This window comes from Athene cunicularia (assembly GCF_003259725.1).
Source record: "Athene cunicularia isolate RWA chromosome 2 unlocalized genomic scaffold, athCun1 chr2_part1, whole genome shotgun sequence".
In the NCBI taxonomy this organism is placed as follows: domain Eukaryota; kingdom Metazoa; phylum Chordata; class Aves; order Strigiformes; family Strigidae; genus Athene; species Athene cunicularia.
Window position 1 is genome coordinate 124,185,799 of NW_020799095.1, and position 14,753 is coordinate 124,200,551.

The following is a 14,753-nucleotide window of genomic DNA, read 5'->3' on the forward strand; positions in this document are numbered from 1 at the left end:
GGGGGGGGGGGGGAAGTTAAAATCTGTTGTGGTTCCAGCGTTTTTATACAGAGATTAAGAGATGCTTCTCCCAGATCATCTGAACTCTGGTCCCTTCCCATCACACACACAATCAAGACCTCTGTACGTACCCAAGTTACATGAGAAATTAAGATAAGGGTGAGATGAAATTCATGGTTTGGTATAGTCAACCATTTTGAAGGGAAAATATATGTCACTGAGTTTTCTTTCAGGAATCTTTCCACAGCCACATAATACATAGTATAATGTCATTTTTTAACAATAATGGTTTGGTCTGAGTATTTTTCTCTCTGTAGTATGTATTTTCTGCCAGTGTCTGGAAGGAGTGGATTTCTTTTTTATTTCCCCCGCCTGGTTTACTGTATTCTTCATAAATGAATCAGTATGTTACGTTTCCCTGCTATGAGTAGTCATAATAAATAGGTTAAATGACTACAATGAATTATAATAAATATCAGAAAAACAGACCATTAAAAAAACCCATAACAGTAATCATGGGTTCCTAGTTGTGTATTTTATTGTTAAGACCCATCAAATTCATGTTTGTAATCAACATATATTAGATTAATCACATTGTATGGTTTTGTGGTTTGACAGAAGTTTTATCTTTCTTCTTCCTGTATATACTCTCTCCCCACTGTATTCCAGAGGCTATACACTGTCTTGAACACAGCTAGCTACACCTCTGAGTCACAAGGAAAAATGAGATATTTAAGTGCACAGCAAATAAAAATGCTTAGTTAATGGCTATTATTCTGAAATTATATATTCTGAATTTGTACTATTCTGAAATAATACATATATACTATATGTATTTTGCTAGGGAAACACAAGACAATTCCTCTCTACAAGACTATCCTTTATGAGAAATCCTGCTTTAGAAGTTAATAGAAGCAGTACCAAAGCACTTTCCACCCCAAAATACACATAGGTCTCTTTAAAAAAAGCATATATTAATTTCATAGGTATAAGAAAAAGAGACTATAGGTGTTTATATCATCTTCCACATATCCTAGTGTTTCATTTCCAGGAATTAACCCCCAAAATTCCAGGACTTCCCTAATTCATATTTACAAGCAACGAACATTTTCTACATCAGGATTACCACAATGTGTGACTTCAGTTTTCTTCCTCTTGCCTTCCACCTGTCTTTGAAACTTCTTCTAAGCAGCTAAAACCAGATGTAGTTTATGCGTAGCAAGTCTTGCCTACATGCACCATCTGAGAACTCTCCTGTGTTGTAGTGAGCTACTCAGCAGCTGAATTAAGTAATTAAAGTTCTCTTTGTCCAACTCTAGCAGCACAAGAAAGCCTTAAAAGGATCTTCTGAGCTACGTTTTAATCATCCTGATGAGCTCAATGCACTCATATAGGACTCGCTGGCATTCTTTGCATTATATAGCTTTACAAAAATTCCTCCACTTCTTTATATTTTATAAAGTCTACAGATTGTAATTTAAATCTAATAAAGTGATCCAGTTTATTGCTAGTGTAAGAGAAATCTGACATATTCAGAAGTGGTAAGAAATAAAATAAATTAAATCCACATGTATGCATCCAAAGATGAAAAATCTAATTTGACATTCACTCAGCTGAAGTAGTAGAAATTTCAGTGGGGCAGGTGTTTTGCCAATTATCAGGCCTAGCATAAAGGACACAGCCAGCATAAAGATGAACAAATAACCAAGTTGTATTTGATACAAAAGGGTCAGTACATGGGTGAGCACTGGGGGGACAAACAAGTCAGATTATACATAATCAACATCAATCCCACTGACCCCAACAACACCACCACACAACCAACAACGGGTGGAATAAATGGTGAAATGCAGTTTCCCATAGAAGGGACAGGGGACAACTGAGTCAACAAACCAAACACATAAGACCAAGGAAGCCACATTCTGAACCTCTACACAGCCCACATTTACAAAAGCCAGACCTGACTGGAGCCCAGTCACAGGGAGGCAGGAGGTCCTTCCCCAACAGGGAACTCTGCAAAGTGCATCCACCTCACAGACAGACACTGCCCCTGCCTGCAAGGGGTCCCAGCTTTTATCCCTAAGTGGGACACCTGGCCTTTGTTTACTTAATGCAGGACACCTGGGGCTCATTTACCCAATGGCTCTCCCTGCAAGGCCGGCACCGCCCTGGAGGGAAGCCTAAAGGCAAACTCATCTCCTCTTTGTGAAGGGCTGTGGGAATCACCCATATGTCAACCTTAATTTGGGGCTTGGGGTTGAAACCCCAGCATTTCAGCAGGTGAGTCAGACTTTGAGGCAGGGTATCTCACCTGATCTGGTCTGTTACAATCAGCACTCCTGGAACATCTTCAAAGATACAGTTTTCAGAGACAATCAAAGGGCCCTTCACTAATAGCTGTTGTGGAAAGAAAATGGCTCCAGTTGCATTACAAAAAGGCTCCCTGCAGCTGCTCATGATATATAAGCAGATGTAGAGATATTAATTAGAATCAAGGACCTCTACAGACCTCCATTTAAGAAAAAAATGAACAGTTTAATATGCTGAACACAGTATTGTAACACTGAGACTTCTTCTAGCTAGACTGTATTGATAATGAAGGGCTTAGCTTTCTTCCACTATGCTTTTTAAAGAGGTTCTACAGTTCCTTCTTCTCTGGAGAGAAGCCCAGATTTTCTGAGGTTAACCAGTGAGACACAGGTGCCAATGTAGCCTTATACTATGTGGTTCAGATCTCTTTCTTTTTTTCTGCCTCCTAGAAGGCCTCTTTTCTTTCATAACGACTGAAGTTCAGGATGGAGTTCTATGCAGTTTGGTGAAATCACTTTTACTTTGTATTTACAGGAGTAGTAGATTCCTTTTTTACCTATAATTATGCCTGAGAATAACACCAGCAAAACCAAATCAGCAGCAACAAACACAAACTGTTGTATGCTAGCTAAGCATGAAGACTCCTGCCTAATAGTATGAATGTAAACTCAATTATACTGCACAATAACAGTAACACTTGGGATCTCTGACAAGGTGCCTGTTAAGGGATACAACCTTAGGAGGCTGCAAACTCAGCGCTCTGCTCTAAAGCAACACACTGCATGCCTGACATCCGTGTAGAGTCAGAGCACAGATGCCAGGCCTCTCCCTCTTTGTAGAAAGATTATTTATATTCTCTAGGAGGCATTGGGTTCACATGTGAGAACCTGTCATTACTATGAAGGACATTATGGCATTCTTCTGATTCAACATCCTTCCGCAATGATCAACTACAACATTTTTAATTAGGTTCCTGTTCTACACATTTTCTCTTTTCTCTTATGCTATATTTGGCATATTAAAGGTTATTATTCATTAAGGAAATTTCTTTCGTTCTTCCATGGCAAGCTGGTGAATATTGAACCAAAGGAATTTATCCTCTGCTGATCACACCTAAAATGTCTTCTGTGTTATCAGTCTTTGTAGTAATCTTCTTTTAATTATAGATATAACTGATGTGTATATATAATAGATAATGGAATATTTACATGCATATCTAATTATATATAATAGACTATTGTAAATATAACTGAGATATATAGAACTCAGTCTGAAAAAGTAAGCCTGAACAAACTCAAGAATTTCTTATTGTCACCAGTTTCCACCTTCTGATTTTCTGAGCAAATAGACTCTCTCTAGAAGGTTCTTTAAAAGAAGTCTGCAAGAATGGTGATGAATAGAACAGGTTAAGGAGACGAGTTTAATTTTTATTTTATTTTGGTTTGGTTCTTACCCAAGTAAATGCTTTAGGAGTTCACCCTAGTTTGGATTCTGCAGCAGGGTTTATGAAACTCTGACAGTGCTGGCTTCAACCAGGCTTTGTGTCTCTCCTTTCTTTCTTACGGAGCTGGGGAGTTCAGCTAGAACTGTGGCTCTTGGGACCTTCAGCCCTTTGTTCAACACCTCAGGGTTACAGGGGCTGGTGTGTTCAGCTGAGCTTCCTGTCAGAGTCTGAGAGGATCCATACGAAATATTTTGCAGCCAATGAACTGTAGTTTTCTTTAAAATAGCTATAAATTAAAGCATATTAAAACACTCTATGATTTCCTTCATTCGGAAGTGACCTTTCTTCACTAACTCAAGGAGGATTAAGATTAATTGACCCGAGACCACTCTACATCTGAATTAAAGCATCCATACAAAGCTTTAATGCTCTGTAGCAAGTGTGAAATGGTTAATTTCTCTTAAGTTCTCCTGAATGTCCTGTGCCTTTTTGATGTTAATGGGCTTGTTCCTCCATTACAAACCTCTTAATAAACTGTCATGATTTACCAAGGTACTTAAATATGCGGTTAATTTAAAGCACATAAGTGAGTCCATTCATTACATTGACACTTCACTTGCCCTTTAAGTTAAACATATGCTATCTGAATTGTAGCCTGAAAGTGAGTCTGTTCACAAAGGATGTTTTTGGGACATCATTGTTCCCAGTCCTGTAAGGTGCTGATCACTCTGTACTTCTAACCATCACAAGAGCAATAGCAGATTCTCAAAATTTCTTAAAAGTTCTCAGCACATTGCAGTAACAAATCTACCCTCTATCAGTCAGCAAAATCAAGACCTGATTTACATGTGTCTCCCTGCCTTCACAGTTTGAGGCAATTTTGTGCTCATAAATCACTGACCTGAATTCATGGGCCTAAAGTGAATGTGAGCACAAATATTAGCTGTTATCTAATCACCCAAAGAATATTTGCACCTGTTATGAATTATGCATGCAGAAATTCAAGCTCAATTATTTGTATATGCAAAGTTGAATACACAAAAAGACCATTTCTTAAAATCTAGGACAAGATGTTAAACTCACTATATTTTATACAAGTACTGACTTATCAGAATATTGAATATTTTATGTCTGGGTAAGACCATATGCTTAAAAGTGGTAAAATATGGATTAATACAAGATTCCTCACATAAGAACAGGATAATGTTTCTTGCCTGAATTCTGAACATTTTGAATGTATTTGGTAAACTTACTCAAAGAAGACAATATACTGTCATTAGAGAGGATAAATTTTTGAATTTGTGTATGCAAATTACTGTGTTTAAAAATAAGATTTTTAAAATGTCAGTTCAATCTAGGCATAAGGAAGTGAGACAGAAATCTTTAAGACAGTAAAATGTTGAAAAGAAGTAGAAAAAGTCCTTGAACTAAGGTTACAAAAATTTACTAAGATGAGCTGCGGTGTGCACTGTTTCCACTGGTCTGCCCGCTACTGCAAATGGACCGTTGTAACAATATAAAACTAGGAACCATTTTTTCTCATAATTTCTTTGCTAAGAGGTAAGTCAGAGTAATGCCTATTACCAGATAAGACAAGGGGAAAGAATTAGCTAGGACTTCATGTTTTGACAGTTGACAAGGAGAAATCAAGAGAAAAAATAATTGTACAAGTAGGAGAGAGGTGGAGAGACTCATCAGAAATCCAACACAGCCCCTCCAAAATAAGAGTTATGCTAAGGACAAAAAACCCCTTTGCAAAGACGGATTCAACATTTCTTGAGCTGCATAGTTGAATCTCTGATATCCTGCCTTTGCATCATGTTCAACTCCCTGCTACAAGTTTACAGCAAGAACTTGCTAGTGTAAATGACATGATGTAATTTTAGTAGTGAGAACAAATCTGGCCATTCAGTTTCTGTTAATGACTAAGTGAAGAACAGTCTCAAAATGACAACTCACTTCTTTATATTCAGTCTGAAAATAGGGTTTTGACTTCAGACATGAGAGGCATAGCTGAACAAACATGACCCAGATTCACACTTTTCTGTGCTATGAATTTTGTTTTCCTTGATGCACAGTGAGCAGTCTAAGCTCTTCCAAAAGAGCTACTTACAGTGACTCTAAAACCACACTTGAAAACATTCCAATAACAATGTTTCATTCTTTGCGAACAAATGACCATCAGAAAAAGTAGTTATTATTTTAAAATTTGAACCAGCATAGCCTTTAAAACTAAAATATGAAAAAAAAGAAAAAAAAATCTGCATATCCTCCCAAATTGCTGTCCATTTACTGTGAGGATATCTAAGTACTTCAAGTCTAAACAGGAGAGGAAGAATTTAGTCTGTGCTATTTTAAGTTCAGAGAAATCTTTAGGCAAAGCAAAACACCCTAGTAATCACCACAGATGAAACAGAAGTGCTTCAAAGAAGTAAATTTGCAATTTTCGGTCTCTTTTTCATCTAAGAAAATGTCCTGAAAGTCCTTGAATTTTGACAGTCTTGCATCAGCTAGCTGCCTGCAGCATTCCCCTGGGCCTGCTTTTCAGATGCTCTCAGGTTGGGATCTATAGTAACACTGCTTCATATCACAAGCACAAACAGCTTTACTTGCATATTTATCTCATTGCTATCTTGGAAACTGTATGTGCAGCACAATAGCTTTTCAAATATTGATGGAATATTCAGTTGTTATGTTATCTCCCTTGCAGCACTCCCTCAAAAGCAGTACAAACATTTTCAGCCTTTGCTTAATGTCATATATACCTCCTTCTTACTTTCCTTTGCATGTATTCAAAGTTAAAATAAGTTGAATTAAAAATAACTGACCAAGAAATAAATTCTTAAATCCACTAAAAGACATAGGCCAAATTCTCAAAGGCAGGTGACTCCATATTACTGAATATATTATTATGACCAGATGTGGGTTTACTAGCATGGACTTAGTTGGAAATTCACCTCCTGAATCACATGGCTGGTATATCACATGTTTCTACACAGTAACACATGACTGCGTGATTATGCAGCTTCTTCCTTCACATCCATTTGTTTTAGAGATGTGTCCATTCTTGATTATGGTTATAGGTCCGTAGCACAGGATCCAGTACCTGGTAAAGACACCTTTGTTTCCAGGTCAACCAAGAGTTCATTTAAGATGCCCAAACACAGGTATCTATTGCCATTTGAGACAGTAGGATAGCCTGCTGTCTGGTTGCTGCTACTAAAGTGCATAGGCATGGGTGTAAGTCTCAAAAATACTGTGTCTATCATCTCCATGGAGAAATGAACATCCCAGGATAGCTTAAATGGTATGTGCTGCCTATGTTTGGACACCTGAATCAAGCCCTTACTGCCTAAGCCCTTGCCCTAACAATCAATTAATATCTGGTCAACACAGTAAAAAAGAGTATGGAAAACTATTCACTTTACCTTACAGTAGATATGCGTTTGTTGTTCAGCTGATTATCTCAACAGCTCCCATTGACCAAATAAAATATAGTGTGAGTTTGGACACATGACTCATATGAAGATACTGACAATGAGGTACAGAATTTAAGTGGCTTATTTCATAAGATAACCCCCAACCCCTCAATTTCCATAACTAAGGACACATACTCTTGCTGCAAGCTGGAGTTCTATGTTCTCGTGTATAAAGTATGCAGGTATCTAAAATGGGATTCATGCCCATCGAAGAGGATAATCTACAAATCCATGCATACTTTGATGCCAAGATTTTACCAATGCATTTAATTTTAGCATGCACTTCCAAGTCTGTTTTTCTGCTTACTCCAAACTTACTACAAACAAACTGTGCCACAGTCTTGGACACATTTCAGGGATAAGCTTGATTTATTAAATATTAAAATAGGCAAAGTTTTGAGAGATTAGTTTTCCTGCTACGAGAGGATAGTTCTCATTATTGTGCAGCAGATTATGAAACCTATGCTTTCAAAAAACACACTGTATCAAGCCAGCTAGATCACTGCCTTGAAAAGGAGCTATAAATTAGAACATTTTTATAATGTTGAGGCCATTTCCCTGGTCATTATCTTAAATTACACAAATCTCTCTTTGTGAGTAGCTATTCTTATGGATAACTTGATAACTAAAGTTTTAGCTGAGGCTGAGTGAGTGTGGTGGATTGGCCCCGGCTGGCAGCCAGGCACCCACACAGCTGCTCACTCAGTCTCCCCCACCCTGCAAGCAGGATGGGGAAGAACAAGAGTGAGAAAACCTGTGGGTCGAAATAAAAGCAGGGAAATCATACGGCAATTACTGTCACAAGCCAAGCAGACTTAACTCAGATTGAGTCTGGGGAATTAAATTTAATTTAAAACATGTAATAGCTGATTTGGGTATTGGGAAACAAAGAAGACAAACATCTAAACACTTGTAGAAAATGCTTTTCCTCCCCCCTTCCTCAGCTCACCTTCACTGCAAACCTCTCCTCCCACCTTGTTACTGCCACAGGTTATGCTCAGTCCCTTTGGTGAGGAGACACATGGGGCAGGGGGTTGGAGTCAGGGCACAGCAGTGTCTCCTGCCACTCCTTGTGCCTTATTCTGCCACTGCTCCTTCCTTCACACTTGTTTCCTTCTCTCTGGTGTCTCTGCTGTGAGTCCTCCATGGGTTGCAGCCCCTCCGTGGGCCTTGCCAGCTCTACCATGGAGCACCTCGTATGCTCTCACATCACTGATCCTTTTTCCTTCAGCGTTTTACTGTCCTTTATAATATATATTTTCCCAGAAGCAGCTCCCGCTAGGCTGAGGGGCTCAGCTGTGCCTGGCAGTGGGTCCATTGGTACCAGCTGTGCCTGGCACAAGGCAGCCCCAGCCTCCTCTGGCCTGCAGCCCCAGCTGCCAGCACCTTGCCATTTATACTCACTACACAGTGTATCTGCAGTAAGTTGCCCTTAGTAGGGTAAAAGGGTCAGCAGCACTTAGTTCCCTGCAGTACTTGATCCTCTGGGGCAGTGTGCAGTGCAAGGCTTCTCATCTGCCTCCTGGGGAGCAGTCTAGTTCAGACTGTGGGCTTAAATGGTGGCAGTGAAAGCTGTCTGGCAAATCTGAGGACTAAACAGGGTGTTTCTTGCATTTTTTTCCTAGTGTTCAACTTCTCTGCTAGCCTTGTATGTAAGTCTAGCTTCAATTTTAAAATAAATACATTGTTTAACAAGACTCCCCTGAAGCTGCTGCAGAGCATTTAATGAGAAGCTTGGAATGAGAGCTCCAGCTGTGTCACCTTGTCTACCTTGGTGGTAATCGTTTCGAAGGATTTCAGCAAACTAGTCAGGTGTGATCTTCATCCTTTCCTGAACCACATTGACAACCCATAATCAGACTGTTTTTCTCATGTATCTCTTCCACTTTGATTTCAGGGTTTTAAAAACTTTCCAAGTTGATGTTAAACTACCTGCTTTGTAATTTCTTCATGTCTGTCTCTCCACGTCTGCTAACCAGTTTAGCACCAGTAAAATATTAATCTGGCACTGTTGTGCTAAAACATACTATCTTCTACGTACGGTCCATACATCTCTTAGTGTTGCTTTACCTTGGGTTCCAGGATTTTGGTCTCCTCTGCAGGTAGGCACATACTCTGGTGCGACAAAGTGGCCTTGACCAGAAACAAGTACTAGAAAATTAGAAGCAAGCCCAACAGATGTGAATTTTAGGTAAATACAGAAGGGAGAGTTACAGTAGATAACCTTTCCCAGTGCCTGCTGCATTCATTGGAGGGGTGACAAGGAGTGTCCTCACACACTCCCACTGTCTCCTAGTTAATATAGCAGAACAGCAGTGTGAATGCTTTCTTCTGGTTCTCTGAAAGCCTGCTGAAAATACATGAGAGGCAATTGGCTATTATTAGTCACCTATGATATTTCTGCCATTAGAAATGACACAGAGTGGATAAATGGATCCATCTACCAACTTTCCCTGCAATTCGTCCTGACGCCTACCTGATGAACAAAAGAAATGTTGTATATACAGGAATGGTTTGAATACCTTGAATAGGTTTACAATTCATAAATATACCAATATAATTTTAAATTTTGTGAGGCAAAAAGTTAGAGTAATCTCCAACAGGTGGATGGTTGGCAGACATAAGGGTACTGGAAATGTGATTGCAAATATAACATCAAAAGTCTAAAGATGGCATTTAAAATTTAAGGTTTTAAAAAATATTTTTCAGAATAATATGTCAGCAATTATAAATTGGAGTTTCTGTTAGTTTGTTTGTTTTGTGGAAATACACATTAGTTTAAAGAAATGTATATGAAATTGGGGAAAAAAATTCTTAACACTAGAAGAAAATATAACCTAATGTTTCAAGCTGTATAATGGTGTAAGTGCAAAATTATCCAGCAGTAACTGTTTGTTTGATTCTTTGCACTGTAAGATTTATTAGATTGCTCACTCACTGTGTTCATGTAACTACAGTTTAAATTTATAAAGCTACTTTGCTTAACCATGCATATACTAAAAGGTATAGGTATATTCTATTTTTATGCACATATGTAATTGTGATTCCTCAGTTTATCAAGCAAGAAGTGAATCAACAGTGTCACTGGGTTTGTTTTAGGCTGTCACATTCCTCCATTGTTGCTTTCAGAGTCCAATGGTTTCAGAGCTAAGAGGGCAAGAACTTAGACATTCTGAGCAGTGAAGCAAAAATGGCTTTTTTTTTTCATTAAAACCAAGCCATCCTGAAAAATAATGATTTGCTTTAAATGGATTTTTTTTTTTTCTTTACACAGATGTTCACATGCATCAAGCTACCTTTAATTTGAGTAGTTTGGGATTTTGCAGAAGCTCAACAAATATATACAGCTGTTAACAAAGCATAGAGCATCAATACATTTACTGATTCTCCACTAGAGCTTGTACAAAGGGAAGGAATTGTCAATTTCTCCTTGATAATAACTAAACTTGTTATACTTTTCATTTCTCTGTAGTGGCATCGTAACTGCTTCATTTCTTCTGCAATCTCAAAGTTGTGACTTGTATCATGTAGTCTTTACCTTTAGGATTTCAGTACAGCTGTAAATATTTTCTGAATTTCTGCAGCCGTACTTTTTTCTGTTCAAAAAGTGTTATTTCAGTCCTCCCTCAAAACTCTTAAAATATTTATAAAATGACAGAAAAGCATCCATTTAAAAAAAACAAAATCTAGTTGCTCACATGCTTTCAGAAGGTAAAGGTCAGACATAACTACTGATATTTGTTGTTCAAGAACCCTAAGTCATAGCAAAATAGAAAAAAAGAAGATGCTATATTTTGGTAAAACGATTTGCTACTTCTTTTCTGTAGCTGCAGACATAGAATTTATTTGTGCAAACACAACAATAGCATAGAAATTGTTAGATGCATAGCAGCTCTGTCCCACTGCCACTTCTGATATTCATCATATATTTCGATGATTAATAGCTTGATGTGTTACCTGTACCTTCTGAGCCCAGCCTTGGCAAAGAGTTTGGAATAACAGCAGCCAGCAAGAGAGGAATGTACATGTGAGAGTGTGCATGAGTGGGATATCCATATCCCACTGAGGAGGCATTTGCACAAAACTGATCTTAGTAAAGAGATAAACAACCATCAGTCCAATTAAACAGTAACTGGGGAATTAAGAGACCTTTGGGAAAAAGAAGTCATCTAAACAGATACACAAGTGAAACACAAGGATTTGTAGTGGACAGGAGAAGAGGGAAGCAGGACAGCAATGGCTCTGGTGTCACCCTGACAGATGTGGCCCCATGACGCAGGTGGTTTCCCTGGGCCTGACAGCACAGCACCCCCATGGGCTCCTGCCTCTGCCCTCAGCCACTGCCTCCAGCTCGCCCACAGCTGTCACGGGGGCATTTGAAGACTTGCACCCTAGGGGTGTAGGGTCACCACCTCAGGGAAGAGGGAGGCAGCTGATGCACTTGCATCTCCAGAGCAGGGGGTGCGGGCAGGGTGTCTCACACACCCAGATGAGGAGGGCTTGAACCACCCATGACCTCTGAAGGGGTGCGTCTGCATGTATCGCTATGTGAGGGATAATAGCAGGGATTAAGATTTATTGGCATTGTAGAAGGTATTTAGAAAACACTTTGTTGCTTATTAACATTTGCCGTAGTATTGTGGGTTTTCTGTTGTATTGCTAATATTGATCCTGAATATATAGTTCACTGATTCTCAGTTAATTACACCTCATTAATAAATCAGTAAAACCACTTCAATCCTGATTTGGTTTAAACTACATGAACTGAACAGGTTTTCCATGGGACAGGGCTTGATTTACTAATGAACATCCTCTAAACTTTGATTAAACAGTCTGGAAACATGAATGCTTATTATCTAGCTGTACCCATCACTTTGCCTGCCGCTCTGGCAGCTAATATCAGATCAGTCTTCACTTGCACTGCATTTTAAATGAAGTTACATGAAGTGAAAAGTATTTTTCAGAATGTTCTGATCCTTCCTGGAATTTCAGTGTGCATTTATTGTGTTATAATTTTGTAGGGCTTTGGGGTTTGTTTTGGTTTTTTGGCTCTTTTTGGTTTGGTTTTGTTTTGTTTTGTTTTTTTTTTACAGCCACAGAGTGACCGGTGGGAGAACCGCTTAGCTCATGCTCTCTTCCTTGCCTCTGCATTGTATTCTTCTCTCATTGATTTGCTGATTGTGGAGAAAGTGATAAATTATGTTTACTACAGAGGGATGGCCTTCTACAAGTTAAAGATACTTTGCCTTTTAGTCTGTGAGCTACAGCTGAATAAAAATACCTGTTCATTTTGATATTATTTCCTGCATATTTGATCACTTTCGTAGGCTTCAAAGACCAGACATGTTAATCATTGCTTGGCTGTTTGCACTGAAGAGTCAGAAGTAACTGAAAGTAACAGCTAAATTCCTGCACTGTATGTTGAGGTCTACACATAAGGTGCATACTTTAACTTAACAAGTCCTTTTTAAACCAGAGGCAGATCATGATCAACAATTATAATATGGTATGATCCTAAACCAGAACCAGAAGTTGTTCAGGGAATTCTGAGATGTAAGAAAAGATTTCTATTTACTGAGTGTTTTAAGTGAGCCTTTTGACAAATTCCTTTAAAAAACAGTGAAGTTGAGGTTTCTACTGACTGAAAATATATTTAATATGTTAAATACCTTGGCAAACCCCTGTAACTTAATTTACCTAATTTACATGAAATGTGTAGTTCGAATAATTATTTTGCCTTCTACCTACAACACTACCAAACTGATCTTTTATATCAGAAAATACCCTCTGGAAGGTCAGGTCTGAAATCTGGTATTTAAGATTATCTCAATCTTTCTATACAGTTTGCATCCCCATTACATTTAGCTTTCATAAATGTATGCTTACTTGTATAATGTCCTATAAACATTTTCCTGTGGGCTTTTATTTGTTCTCATGCTTCTTCAGCTTCCACACGTGTCTTTCCTCCCTCTGTTATTCATTCTTTGAAAAATACTTGACTGTTTCATGTTAAAGAAACAAGTAACATCATTCTTTATGTCTACTATTTTTTATCATTTTAAATGTAGTTCTTATCTTGATTTTTATATATTACAAGTTCTGTCAATCCATGTATACTGGATCCACTATATTCTATGTGATAATTTTTCAGAATTCATTATTTTATAATTTCCAGTGCACTGACTACTTGGGATGAAAAATTGCCCTTGGTATAGTATTAAATTGAAGTTACAAAGAAGTTACTGCCTCAGAGATGGTTAATATGCCATCCTTATTTTGAATGGCAAACTGCCTAATAGTGGTGGATTGATATATAATTTAACTGTTATCCATATTGGAGTAACTTGCATCTATTAATTTTTTTAGTTATGACACTAAAATATATCAAAGAGTCCCAAAACTGTAGTCAGCCTTCCAGACCAGGGGATCAGATCTTTAGTCTTTGGTGTACAAATCCAGATAACTATCTAAGGAGGACTGAGGTCATTTGATATAAGTGCATAATGGAAATGACAGGGGTTTTGTGAGCCTTATGATTATTTGGATCAAAATCCCAGGCAAGTGACAGAAAGGTCAGTATCAGGTGCTTCAAAAACAGAAAAAAAAAAAAAAAAAAAAAAAAAAAAAAAAAAAAAAAAAAAAAGTAATTACTTGACACTTCTGGTATAGTACTTGCAATGTATTTTACTGGAACCTGATTGACTTTCTTTCTTAATTTGGACTCTTAACACAAGGGACGTTTATTACAATTATACTCCATTCTATCTAGTCTAGCTGTGCATATTCATGTTTTTCATTTTTATTAATCCTATTAATTTCAGGATTAGATAATATCTCATAGCAATTACCTACATATGCTAATTATGTAATCTGTAAATTAGCTCTCCAGGTTTCAAATTGCTTCATAATTAAATAGATTGGTCTATCTTTTTTTTAAAAAAAACAAAAACAAAAACAAAAACAAAAAAAACCACAAAACAAAACACAAACCTCTATCTTTTAATTTGTTTCCTGTAAAGTGTTCTTTATTTGTAGATGTGTATTTTTCCACTTGTTATTGATCTTATCTTTGAATGTTCCTAGTCCTTAGAATACCTCCTTCTACTAAAGTTCTTCTATATGTCTAATCCTTCAGGACCTGATTCATATCCCACAGTAGGAAATAATATTCGTGGGAAGTTTGATATTCTACTGTTTGGTTTTTTTTTTACAGAAGAGTGACTATACTAAAGAACTTCAAGATATACTTTCTAACAAAAAAATCAGAATACATATTTTTAAAGTACTCTTATCAAGGTTTCTTCCACAGATATTATAATACAATAGAAACACAACATCACAGAACTGTTGAGGTTGAATGACAACTCTGGAGATCATCTAGTCTAGCCCACTGCTCAAAGCAGGATCAGCTAGAGCAGGTTGCTTTGGGCCATGTACAGCTGGGTTTCAAATATCCCTATGAATGGAGACTGCACAGCTTCTCTGGGAAACCTGTGTCAGTGTTGAACAACCCTCACAGG